At 39.5% G+C, this 12,900-nt stretch overlaps 1 protein-coding gene across 1 annotated transcript in view; it reads left to right on the top strand.

Annotated features, from left to right (window-relative positions):
* The first annotated feature begins 819 nt into the window (after nucleotides 1-819).
* The window catches only part of SCN2A (sodium voltage-gated channel alpha subunit 2), a 74,377-nt gene continuing 62,296 nt past the window's right edge, over nucleotides 820-12,900 (top strand). Inside the window, 1 exon segment of the mRNA XM_017735761.1 lies at nucleotides 820-1,129. The gene's annotated coding sequence lies outside the window, so the exon portion shown is untranslated.

Genomic DNA, 12,900 nt, shown 5'->3' with positions numbered 1-12,900 from the left:
GCAGGTGTATGTGATAGAAATAGAAGATAAAAGTAGAAACAGCCAGCTATATAGCATTCCAGTATAAGGTATCCTTTAGTAACACTAAATCCAACACTGCTATTATGGGAATTGTGGCTAGAGACAACTGGGGTGAGGCAGTCAACTTGTATATTAGTCTTTTACAACTAATAGTACCCAGAATACCAAAGATCTGTTCTAAGATGCTATAAAATGCAGTAGGGCCTTGGATTAAAGTAAGTAAAACAGATCACCCTAAAACCCCTTTACTGAGCAATAATGTAATGTAGATGTAGTATGGATGTGGCCAGTATAGACCTGGCTACATCCAAGCATCCATTCCTTCTGTCTTACTTTTTTGTTTTGCCCCTCTGGCTTTCAATAAATATATAAATGTCATTTATGTTTTCCGGGATCAATAATCAAAGGGGAAAAAACCAGCACTCTTATTTTCTACTGTTCTGTAGTGGAGAGTTCTGAATAAAGAATGATTTCTTAATTTCTAAACAGAACATGCATTAGTACATAGTAAAATAAAGATATCAAGCAGAACCTTGACTTTTCTGCAATTACATGTATACTGATCTTTCAAATACATTCCTCATTGTAAAAAAATTAAAAAAATTAAAGAATCATGTTGTGTAGTTTAAATCTCAATCCAGTTGTCAGGAATTGGTAAGCACTGCTCAGTGTTCCCGTATTTAAAGCTGTGTACTCGAGGGTAACGCGGTGCACAAGCTGTGCGGGCAGGGTGTGCGGACTCCAGAGCGCTCGGTCCTGCCAGGAGGTGGAGCCAGCACGGAATCCGCTGCCGCTTCGTTTCCTCCCTCTCCGCTCTCCCCCCCTCCCTTTTTTTCCCCCACAACCAATTTTCTGATCGATGCTGGGATTCAAGGAGTGAATCTCAGAACAGGAAGCAGGCGAAGAGACTACAGAATACTGCAGAGGTTCCTTTGTTGCTTTTATGGGGAGGTTCTTTATTTCTTTCCTTTTTCATTTCAGTGAAATCAAGAGTTTACAAGCTTCTTTGCCCAGGAACCTGTACCTGCAGTAGAACGAGCGTCTCATCATCTATCTACAAGTGTATGGATATTTCTTATGCTATGATTTTTAATTCTCTTTTAATCAGGTAAGAAAACATTATATTTAATTAGAATGCTACAAACCAACAAATTCTAGCTGGTTTTTACCAAGATTCTTCTCTTGTGGTGCCACACCTAGTTTTCAATTAATATTAATAGAGCAAGAGGAGAGGAAATAATAGCCATCTTTGCCACTGCATGGATTTTTCATAGCCTTTAATTGGGTCTTAGCACAATAATGAAAAATGATGTTGCTCTTTGGAGCTTTCTGGTCCTATGTTTTTTAAGCTTGCATGTTTGCAGTAAGGATTTTGAGTTTGTGATTTTCATCTTAATTGTGGTAATATGTTGCTGTTGTTTTAAGGTGGTCATCCACAAGTGTTTTCTTTTTCTACTGGAGGCTATATTGGTGCTGTATTCAGAATACAAATTGGAGTGTGTTTTAAAGCACACAACTGCATCCCTGGGATTGCACAATTTTTATGCAGAGATATACTGTTGCTTCTTTATACCATTTTCAGTGTGAGGCTCTCTTTACTTCCTAAATTTGTCTTTTTTTTCTGGGGAGGCATAGGAGATTTATAGGATTCTCCCCTCCCTCATCTCCCAAAACAGCCTCTCCCTGATGGAAGACAGAATGGAGGACTTGTCTGTGACTAAACATGGTTTTGCACTGCTGCATATACCATATGAAATACATATGTTTTGTGAATTGTTTTATATATATAAGAATGGAATTTTTATTTTAAAACTTCATTCCATATTGCATGAGAGAGAAAAAATATTCCTTTCATTATTTTTTTTAGAAGCATGATACCCACTGGGAGAGACACAGCAGAATGACTCAGGAGGTGGGAAGCTCATGCAGCACCCCCTGACTCTTCTTTCAAACCTTCTGGCCTTTTTCCTTACCTTCTCTTAATTACACCAATAATGCTTTTAGTCGGGAAAAACAACATGGAAATGCATTGACTTACACAGTCATAGATCAGAGAAGGGGCTCAGTAACCAGTTTGTGAAAAAATAGAGAATGTGCAATCAGTTTTTTCCCTGTTGCTTTCTATTATAAGGTGGTAAGTGGCACTTCATCAAAATTTTCATGCACCTGCGTAAAGGTAAACTTTTTTCTTTTTGTGGTGATTAGTGAAGCAACAGAAAATTGCCTGTTGGGATTTGAATGCTAGATGCTGTGTTGGCTTTAGATGATTCCATAGATAGATACCTAGGAAACGCTGAGAAGGTTCATACACATTCTCGCCATCTCTGCAGGTTGCCTGCTTAGCTGGATTTTTCTGATCAATGTTTACAATATGTATATCTGGCTATGGTTCAGCCATTGCAATGTCTGAAGGTCTCTTCACTAGATGATAAAAATTCCTTCATTCTTGAACAGATCTGGAGAAACGATGAATGATCACGTCCAAATGATCTGCAATTTCCTCTGGTGATAAATGCATTAAATAAATGATGCTCTCATATGTCTATAGGCCCCACTTCAACAACAACAGGCATTTCAATGGGATGACTCACATTCTCAATATTAGGCAAGTGGGTAAATACCTGGCTCTGTTCTCTTGATTTTTAGACTGCACCAATTTTCAGAGAAAAAATATTTGTAATCACAGAAATTTTGCAGTGTTCATAAAATGCAGTTAGTAGGTCAAATGAGCATGTAGCTTCAAAGACAATCTATAGATTAACTTTTATGTTTAAAAAAATAATAATACAATCAATTGAGCTATTATGGGCCTTAAAGGAAAATATTGAAGCAGAATTCTTACAGATTTTAAGTGTATTTATCGTGAACATTAGGTCTTGGGAAATAGAGGCACATAAATGGCTGTATCATGTAAAAGCATGATCCAGTTACCTTTCAGTAGGAATAAAGTTGGGTATTTCTCTAGGAGTTCAAGCAAAACTGGACCCTAAGAGAAAACTGACCCTCCCTACCTTGTGTGAAACTTAAGTATAGGGGCTATTACAACCAAAATACTGAATTACTCTAATTGAAGTGTACTCTGTACTCATATAAGCATCAGATCTCAACAGCAGAGACCAGTGTACCCACCCTGCAGCAAGAGCAAGAGCCCAGCACCAGTTATGCTGCCAGTGCTGCTTTGATTTCCTCACAGACCTTGATGAATGGATTTGTGTGGTCACTACCTGCAGCCCTGCTCCACCCCTGAGTAGCCCTAAAACTCTCCCACTAAATCAATGGAGAGGACACTGAAATCTAACATAGTCTATCTGCTTGATTCATACCTGGTAGCAAGAAATGCAACTGTAATCCCCTGTTATGCATTCAGCTCTCGGCTGGAGCACGAAAATCTCAAGCAAGATTTTTACTGTGTTGCTTCCAACATTTTAAGGCCATAGACATGCTCCCACCAGCTTCTCCAAACCACAGTGTGTATCCTTTGCAGCTGCAGACCCTGGTCCTACACTCCCCCTGAGTGGAAGTGACCTCTCACCCATCAGAGCCCTCTTGTTCCTCCTTGCCCTTGGTCCCAGCTTGCCAAGCAGGCATCAGGAATCCCAGAGCCTCCTTTCTAGAGGCTTCCTGAAGTCACTCGAATAAATCCATTTCTTGTACCTTCTCTCATCTTGCAGACACCCATCAGTCTTAGAAATGCTGGGTTAGAAGACATTTCTGCCAATGGTCACCTGTATCTCCTGCTCCTCTGTTACTGTCTCTGAAAGACAAATAATGTACCTCCATTTCCCAGAGGTGGTAATGAGGAGAGGCAAATGATGCTGTGAATTACTAAATGCCTTTAGGATTAAAGAAAAAAAAAGATGAGGAAATTAATCATTCTGTACTCAATGCATGCTTGTGAGGATATGCTGTAAGGAAGGTTTGGGACCAAAATGCTGACAGAGGACAATTTAAAGAAACATTGAGTAACTATATTCATGCTATTCAGTTCAAATTCCAAGTTTGCAACTTCTCTTATTTTTGCTTCTGAACCTACTATTGTTCCTTTTCCAACCCCTACCTCCAACTGAAGTTAGGCTGCTTCCTCTTTCTGCCTCTGAATCTTTTGGGACCAGCAGAAGGGCTTTGCTTCCACTCCTGCTTTCAGTGTTGAGTGCCTCAGCAGCTCTCAGTATTAACTGCACTGAAGGGGCTGCTAATGTAGAAACACAGCCAACATATGGCAGCTCTCTAAGTATTTATTACAAGCTGCTAAGAAGCTTTTTCTGAGCATATCTAGAAATTATTTTAGAGAAGTGTTGAATGGCCAGATTTCAATAAATTTAAACAGGAGCAACAAGATTCAAACTCATATACTGCCTGAGCAGCCTACTTGACACAATCCAGAGTAAATAGATTGTAGCAAAAAAAAATTGTCTCAAAAAAACTGGCTGGAAATGCATTTTAATGCTGCAGTTATTACCACCCTGCTTATTAAATAAACACAAACGCAGTTTTTAATCTTCCTATTAAAAAACACATCAACATAGATTCATCATTCTTGCCCATCATTTTTTAAACTTGTAGATTAGGAAAATAATACTTTCAAACTTTTTCCAATAAGCAGACTAGAAATGTACTTTTTCTATTAAATGGTGAAGTTTTTGTTGTTATAAGCATTCAAACTGAAAGGACATATGAATCTGCATTGTGAAGTTAATATTTTCTTTCTAATTCAATTGAAAGAAATATCTCACCATTTATAGTTCCATTAAAGAAATAAATCCAGTCTCAACAATTTTATTGGGCAATGCTGAATGCGTTATTAGGAGATTCACATGATGGAAACTATTATGCAAACAAAACTCTGTCAGGTTGTTCATACTATATGGAAAAAATTTAAAAAATCAAAATATCAGCAATAACTTATTTTTATGTCTCTCAAGCTGAAGTTCAGTAATTGTTCTATGTAAAGTTCTCTAAGGCTTTGTGTAATTGTGATCCTACTTGCTGCTTGATTCTTTGCTTGGTTTCCCTTAAACATGCTGATTTTGGCCAGATGAATCGTTCTAGCTAATGCTAGTTGGTTCTCACCATCTTTCTGGAGATCCTCACAGGTAGTTGCCATTATGCATTAAAAATGCAAACTACACCAAGAGGCTCATGTTCAATAAGATAATGATTGCCCCATGTGGGGCATAGCTACCTCACCTGCACAAACTGATAACATACAGCATGAGCGGGCACATATTTAAAAATTATGAACGTCCAGGTTTTAAACATACAGCAAGCGTTCTTTTGATGTGGCCTTGTCGTGGTTTTATGCCATATGGTGCTGATCGTCTGGTCTTAAATGGAGTTGTAATGTACAGCTTTTGAGTAATTCAGATGTCAAACGACCCACTCTAGCCAAAATATTGGGTACCATTCAACACTGCAGCAAAATGAAGGATGGCAGCAGGTTCAGCCAGCCTTTAGCTTAGCACTTTGGTTTCAAAGGCAGCATTGGTGCTGTATGGAACTGTACAAGCCTACCTGATTATTTTGGCCTGCTACCTTATGACTCCATAGCTTTCTGGACACTGATACTGAGTTAACTTAATTAAGGCTACAACATTTTCCCATCTACTGCTGTCATTTCTTTCACAGCAGGGTGAGTGTTGCTTTAGTTGCATTACTAGCAGGCTTTCAGAGTGGGGCAGAAACAGTCCTCCTATCTAAATGGGTGTTAATTATACATTATTTTTTTCTATACCATCTTCACCATGTCTCACTATCCTCAGTGTAACTGCAAAATCCTCCACAGAATTTGACCCCAATGTAGTTTTGTTTGATGATAAATGTAAATGACTCACTCTGAAATTAGGAGTCTGACTCAAGTTCTCTAAAGCAATACACTCTGTTCTAGACTCACCCATTTGTCTCAGCAGGATAACAGATATAGTAGGAGCTGGATTCCATACATGTATACAAAATGGAGACAGATACATGCAAAAAAAATTGACAGTCTGTGATCTCAAGAAAAATAGCAGTCGGAGTTTAATTAATCATAAACTGCATGGAGCAAGGTTAGAAACAAATGTCCTTTGCCTAGACACTGGGATCTGAATTTGCTGTTTAAAAATGAATTCCATAAACAGGTGCCAGCACCTGAGTATCTAAACAAACCATGTGCTTATAGGCAAGTGTATGGCAAATTTCTAAACAAATACTACAATGAAACAAGAACTCTGCCCAGGATAGTTGAAATTTGACAGCCTATATCTAAGTATGCTCATTGTATTTTGTGCATTAGTAAATATTTGTACCAACGGCAAACCAGTGGAAAATCCTACTTTTTGGGCTACAAGGCAAGCTTTGTTAGATAAGTCTTCCCTCCTGGAAGGCTCTGGCAAAGTTATTTTAACTGGCACTGCAGCACGCAAGGTCGTATCCCAAGAGTTTAACAGGTGTATTTGTAGAGTGTGTGAGCACCATGTGTTTTCTCTTTGCTGAAAGTCAATAATGCAACCATGGAAACTAAAAGATAAGTACTGACACCAGGCAGGATGAAAAAATCTTCCATCTGTAGTTGTGTTAACCTGAAAGCAGACATGGGGCAAACACTGCACGATTGTTTGCAGATTGAGACTTCAGTGATGGCTGCACTAACACCTTGTGCAAATGCATTCACACAGGTTAGATTTTTCAGTGCAGAGGCTGGTTTCCATTTTATAAAATGAGAAGCACCACAAAAGTGCTGACAGTAAACAGCCTCCCAAGCACCACGATAATACTACTGAAAAGTTCTCCTAGTGAAGAAATGAAAATATGCTTTGAAAGTACTGGGGAGCAGGTTGAGCTTTACTTTCCTTTAGCTTCTGGAAAATACTAATAGATGAAATGGAAAGCACAGAATTTTACTCTCAGAAGCAATGGGAAGATGGAAATCTTTAAAGTTATTAAGGAAGTCAATTTGATTAGAAAGAAATAGACTGTAAATGTTACTGGGCCACACTTATAAGAGTTACTTTTCAATAGAATAACATTTTACATCATGCAAACAGTTTACTTTTGTAGTTATGTTGGCTAAACATATGCAATAGTAAGAACATTATCAAGACTTATTGTTTCAATTTTTTTTATGGTATTTTCAGTTAGAGTTAACATTTAAAGTGCTTCACAGACTTAACATTTGTGACTGTAAAAAGATATTTGTGCTTTCGCCAGCGTAAGATTTTATGAATAACATGATCTTTGATCTAAAGCAAAGCTTTGGCCCTCTAAGCCAAGCCAAAGGCAGGTTACTCTCACAGAGAGAAATCTGGTACTTTACTCCACTAGTATCCTTCAGGGGAAAAAAAAATGAACATAAGCCTCACAGTATGATGATGATGATGACCTTTAATGTTGTATGAGACACTTGGGTGTTATTACTCATGCTGATATCTTGCTCTGTGGAGTGGCAGGGGCTGGGAACTCTGGAGAAGTGTTCTCCACTGCTGGGAAAGGGATTATATAGCTTTTCTCAGTATTGACCTCACTTCCAAATTAGTTCATGGATTCACACATTCTGAAAATAATCTGTCCTTAGTGAGAAAGATGAAGGATATGATGCAGAAATGGAGTGAGCTGGTGAGATGGTATAAATATTGTGAGGATGGGGAAACAGCTCTGGAATTGTGATAAGAAGAGGAAATATCATCTGGGAATCTAGACAAGAGGGACTGATGGGCAAGAAGCAGTCAAATGTAGGGTGGGGGAAAGAGAAATTTTAGAAAGGTAAATTGAGTTTATATGAAAAAAGTAGAATACATTATAAAGGAAATATTGATTTGTGTATCCATGTTTCTGTATGGAAATAAGCAGTGTGGTGTGCACAGCTCCAGTGGGAAAACCTCCTTGCTGTGGTACAGCTCCAAGTTGCAGGTGATGCTGTGAGCAAGGAAGGCTTCTACGAACTCTTTGGGGAGCTCCTGTATTCCCTCTAATCAGAACCTGTTTTGCTGGCTCAAACATAGCGGGAAAGGAAAAACTCTCCTGAGGAAGTTTTTAATATCTGCTCTGTTGTTTTATTCACACGTACCAATAAATGCAAATGGAATATATTAATAAAAACCTGTACACTTAGGAAATTATTCTGAACTAGAAAAAAATTATGCAACTCCACTGAACAAATTTCAGTTCCAAACAGTCCAGTTACAATTGGCTGCAGTTGTGTTTTAGCTTAGGATTTTGTAGATTGTCCTCAGCAATCCTTCTTTTCCCCATAGTTGTAAAATACTATAATGAACAAGCCTCCACTCCTCCTTTTTTTTTTTTTTTTTAAAAGTTACCTTGAAACTGAATCTGCATTTTTAAAGAAAGTGGCTGAACTTTAGAGCTGTTAATTGTTTTTTTCCTCTTATGAAAACAATCAGGAGCTCTAAAAAATTAGTTTGGGGCAGATACATGATGTAAGTATTCAGCTTTCCATTTCTGGCACATTTCTATACTTCTGTGCCACTTCTTTTTTTCTTAACATCACTACCCAGGAAAGTGATGTCCAAGTATGAAACAAGGCACCCATGTTACTGCAATAATACTTTGCCATAAGATAACTTACTAAGGTTTTCTCATTAATTTGGTGTGTTCCAGCTGAGACTCATTTTAAATCAGGGGACTGGTATAATCCACACTGTGCAGAATGTCAGAATAAACACTCATAACCATCTCCTCTCATCCTACACTTATGAATGTGCATTGCTCCCTCAGGCCTTTCAAGTTTCTTGATGGAATAGTGATACTACCTTCCTGCTCTTACTTAAGCACATGTGTCAGCCACAAGCACTTTGTCCCTCAGGATAAATTGATCCATAAAGATGTTTTTATAGTGTTCAGAATACTCTCGGTTTATGTCTTGATATGACAGTTAGGTTTTTAGGACACTATAAAAAGCAAACAGAAATTGGGCCTGGCAAACTGTTTCAGGATTTTTTTAATGGCATTTCTATTTAATTGTGGGCCAATTAACTACTCTGTTTCCTTTCAGATAAAAAAAAAAAAATCTTCTCAATTTAATAGAGACTTGTTTAATGCTTTCTAATGTTATGTATCTGACTGAGCTTTTCATTACCCAGGGAAACAAATGTGCTGGTCAGGTCACCAGGGAGTAGCGATGATATCTGCTCTCTTCCTTTGTGTGGGACGTTGAGGGGAGGAAGATGCAGCCCTAAAGTTTTCTAAGAGTTCCTGTACAATGATCTGGGAAATCCTATATAACCATTTGGCTGTGTTCTGCACAAATCACCAACCATATTACTCATCATAGGATCTAATTTCATGCTGTTTGGTTTAATTTCTCCCTTTTGGTTGCCAAGTTTTGAATATACATCCAGCCTTATGTATCTCCCACTGGTGACATCTTCATTTAAAATACATATAGTTACTCAGCTGTAGACATGCCTGTAGTGTGAAGCTCTGGACAGTTGGCAGAACTTGAACTCATAATAACTATTAAAATTACAGTAATTAATATATATTGTTAAGTACTACAACAGGAACATTCAATTCTCCCCGTGTCTGTCAGTGTTTATCAGAACGCAGACCCCATATATTTTCATATGTCATTCTTGTTCCCAAACCACACATGATTCTGCTTCTCAGAACACAAAATGAGAACAATGGTAATAGGTGCAAAGTAAGTGGCTGATATTTAGTAAGGAGGTGTGGAAGTAAAAGGATCCACTAAATACTTCACATTTTAAAAATTGCATTAAAAGTATGTTAGTAAGTGGCAGAATCAAGCACTCAGTTGTGGAACACTGAATTAAGGCTGTCTTTACATTCTAGAAATCACACATATGATTTGTAGCCACCTGTGAAAACAGCAGTTGGAGTGAATTGCCTGCCATCAGGCAGTACTGAGTACTCATCTCTCGCCCTTTCTAGTCAGTCCAGAGACAGGCACTTCTAGGGCACAGCTTGCCTCATCGTAAGGTAGATATCTGAAACAGGTCAGAAGAGTTGCCTTTTAAAAGACCTATTTTTCTCCAGTAATATGAAAGGAGTTCAGATTGGCTTAGATGCAGATGCCAGTAGATACAGGCATGTGATGCCACAGAAGGCAAACCCTACTTGTGGCATGCCCAGTTCTCCAAGAGAGTATACAGACCTTGCACAAAGGACAGTGCTTTTTGCCCACATAGTTAGCATCCTTTTTTTCCCCTTCCCACTAGTCACTTCTCCTGATCCCTGTGCAGCACCAATGAATCAAGGAAGCCGCTTCCAAAACAAATCTCACTGCTTTTAAGAGCTCAGCCATATTGTATACGACATCAGACAGTGAACACTGCATTACAGTGACTACTGAAAAATGGACCAAAATTAAGCAGATCTCAATTCTATGCTGTCATTTCAGTCCTTCTTCCTACAGTAATAGGTGCTTTTTATTGGAGTGGTTGTACACTATTTTAGGGAGACCATATTGATACACATATGAATGAGTTATTGAATACATGTTTACACATACTTCACAGAGCCCTTGTCACCTTTCTACTCCTTTATAAACACATTTTCACATCTTTTTGTCCATCCTTCCAATTAATTCCAGTCCACTTATCTCAGGTTTTTATTCCCTCTCTTGCCCATTCATCCCAAGCTTTTTTGCTTTCTCCTATCTCTCCTTGCCCCATTATACTGGCTCCCCTGCTTCCCTTTTCCTTGACTGTTTCCCAGCCTGGTCTCCTTTGAGGTCAAACTGATCAACCTAGATGAATTTCTTGATCGTAATAATCTACAAGTCTTTTAGTTTTTCATGTCCCTCCAATCAGCCTGAAGGACTACTGTAGCCAACTTTGAGAGAGTTGCTTTATCCAGGCAGACAGTTCTTACACGTATCATTTCCCCGGAGGTTTCTTATGCTGCCGGTCTTCAGCCTGACCTTTTTTCCTAAATGCCCCCTTTTCCTTCTGTATTTCCTTCTGGGTTTTTATGGCTTTTTTCTTGTTTTTGGTTTGGTTTCTTTAATAACCAACATACGGGATGATTTAGAACAAAAAGATGAAAGCATTCCCACTCCTGGGTCAGCAGAGTCCACAAAGACAGACTTCAGCTGCACAAAAATCCCCTCAGATGGACAATGAAATAGTAACAGAAAAATGCATTGTCTTTGTAATGCACAGCTTTAAATCTCTGGGGTGTTCTTTCAAATGCATGCAAACTAATTTTTCAAAATTTTTCAACTCTAGGCAAGTATTATAGATACCATTCCAAAAGAAAAAGTCCAAAATTCAGAATGTGACTTATTCAGGCTTTGAAAATTGGCAGCTATAAAATGTTAAGGGGAAATATATATACGTAACTTTTTTCTTGGAAATAGTTGCTTTGAGCTGAAGCTTCCCTCCAAAAATTGGTCTGAGGCAAAAATGGAAAGTTTTAGCCCCAGCACTTGAAGTTTGGCATAACCAAGCAAGGGAGGAACAAAAAAAAAAGGAAAAACAGGACAGATCGAGGTCAAGTATCTCAGTAATAAACGGTACTGTCACCCCACCTGCAATTAGCATGAGACATGACAACCTGTAACTAGTACCTGGCTTGGACCCATCTGCACTCTGTCCCTAAAGATATAGTAAAAACTGCTAACCCATAAACCATCATAAGACAAAAAAAATATTTAAAAGTAAATATGGGACCTCGTCTGTGACTTAATTTCCAGAATCACTGAAGCCACTTTGCTTCTGGTTTATTTGAAGTGGCACTTTACTGAAACAAAGCCAACTCTTCCATTCCAGTGGCAAAGGGAATCTGGTGGGGACCATGCATGAGAAAGGAAGTTGTGCTGTGTAGTTGTGCTTTTTTTGTAGTTGTGCTTTTTTGTGTGTGTGATTCCCTCTCCTTTAGAGGCCCTGAAATGTTTCCAGGTGCAGCTCCATAGTAGGGGCATGAGTAGTGCTTATGAGGAAACATTTTGTGGCATCCTGCCCTTGAAGGCTGATAGATATCCAGGGAGTTAATGCTTCTTTCAAGCTGCATTAACTCCTGCAGGATCCCCTTGGCAGCTGGTGCTGTGCAGCTGCAGGGAGCCTGTCAGTGTCAGTACAGTTCCCGTGGGGGAAATTCTCATCTGTTATCCATGGAGATATTTGTTTCCCCCATGTGGGATGGTCCTCGCACTTTCCATGCCTATTGTGTTTTGGGTTTGGAAGTTTCTCAAGAGGCAGTTGTTTGTTACTAGTCAGCTATCTTTGCAATTACAAGCCTATTTAGAAAATCCTCCGTTTAGATCCAGATTCTCTTTGTTTATTTTGCAAAGTTACAAATTAGACATGTACTTTTTCATGTCCTCTCACATATACCAAGTCAAAACTCAGGCGTTTTGGCATGTAGTGGATGAGGCTAATTTTTTGTCAAAAATATACCAACAGCTTGAAATGAGTGGAGATGATGTAAAAACTGTCCCAGCACCCCACTCCCCAGGTCCGTTTCTATGGTTTTACAGTCACCGTTTCCTATTTAAAAAAGCCCCATAACACACCCGCCCACCCGGAGCAGGGGAATTGGCTGGCTGCAGGCAGTAGGCAGCATGGCCGACTCTCTGTATCCAATACAGACGGTACACAAATTTAACTGAAGGAGGGATGGTGATCCCCCACTTCCTTCCCGCCCTGGTGGTAAACCGAATTCGGCTCCATCGCTGCTCAGCTCAGCTCTTGGGACAGCAGGGGGGGACCTCGTCCGGCGGTGCTCCGCTGTCCCTCACTGGTGGCTCTAGAGGAAGGGCGGGTTCCCCACAGCAACCCCCCTCCACGTCTGCCTCTCCTGCCGTTATCTGCCCTGAACACCTGCTCCTTCCCGCCCTCCTGCTTCTCCCGTGTGACCGGGCCCGGCAGAAGCTGCCAGGGGCAGCTCTCCCTCTGGAACAGGCCGTGTGTCAGAGGAGGCTTT

This window comes from Corvus brachyrhynchos, unplaced genomic scaffold (assembly GCF_000691975.1).
Source record: "Corvus brachyrhynchos isolate BGI_N302 unplaced genomic scaffold, ASM69197v1 scaffold255, whole genome shotgun sequence".
Taxonomy (NCBI): domain Eukaryota; kingdom Metazoa; phylum Chordata; class Aves; order Passeriformes; family Corvidae; genus Corvus; species Corvus brachyrhynchos.
This window is presented reverse-complemented; position numbering and strand designations above follow the sequence as displayed.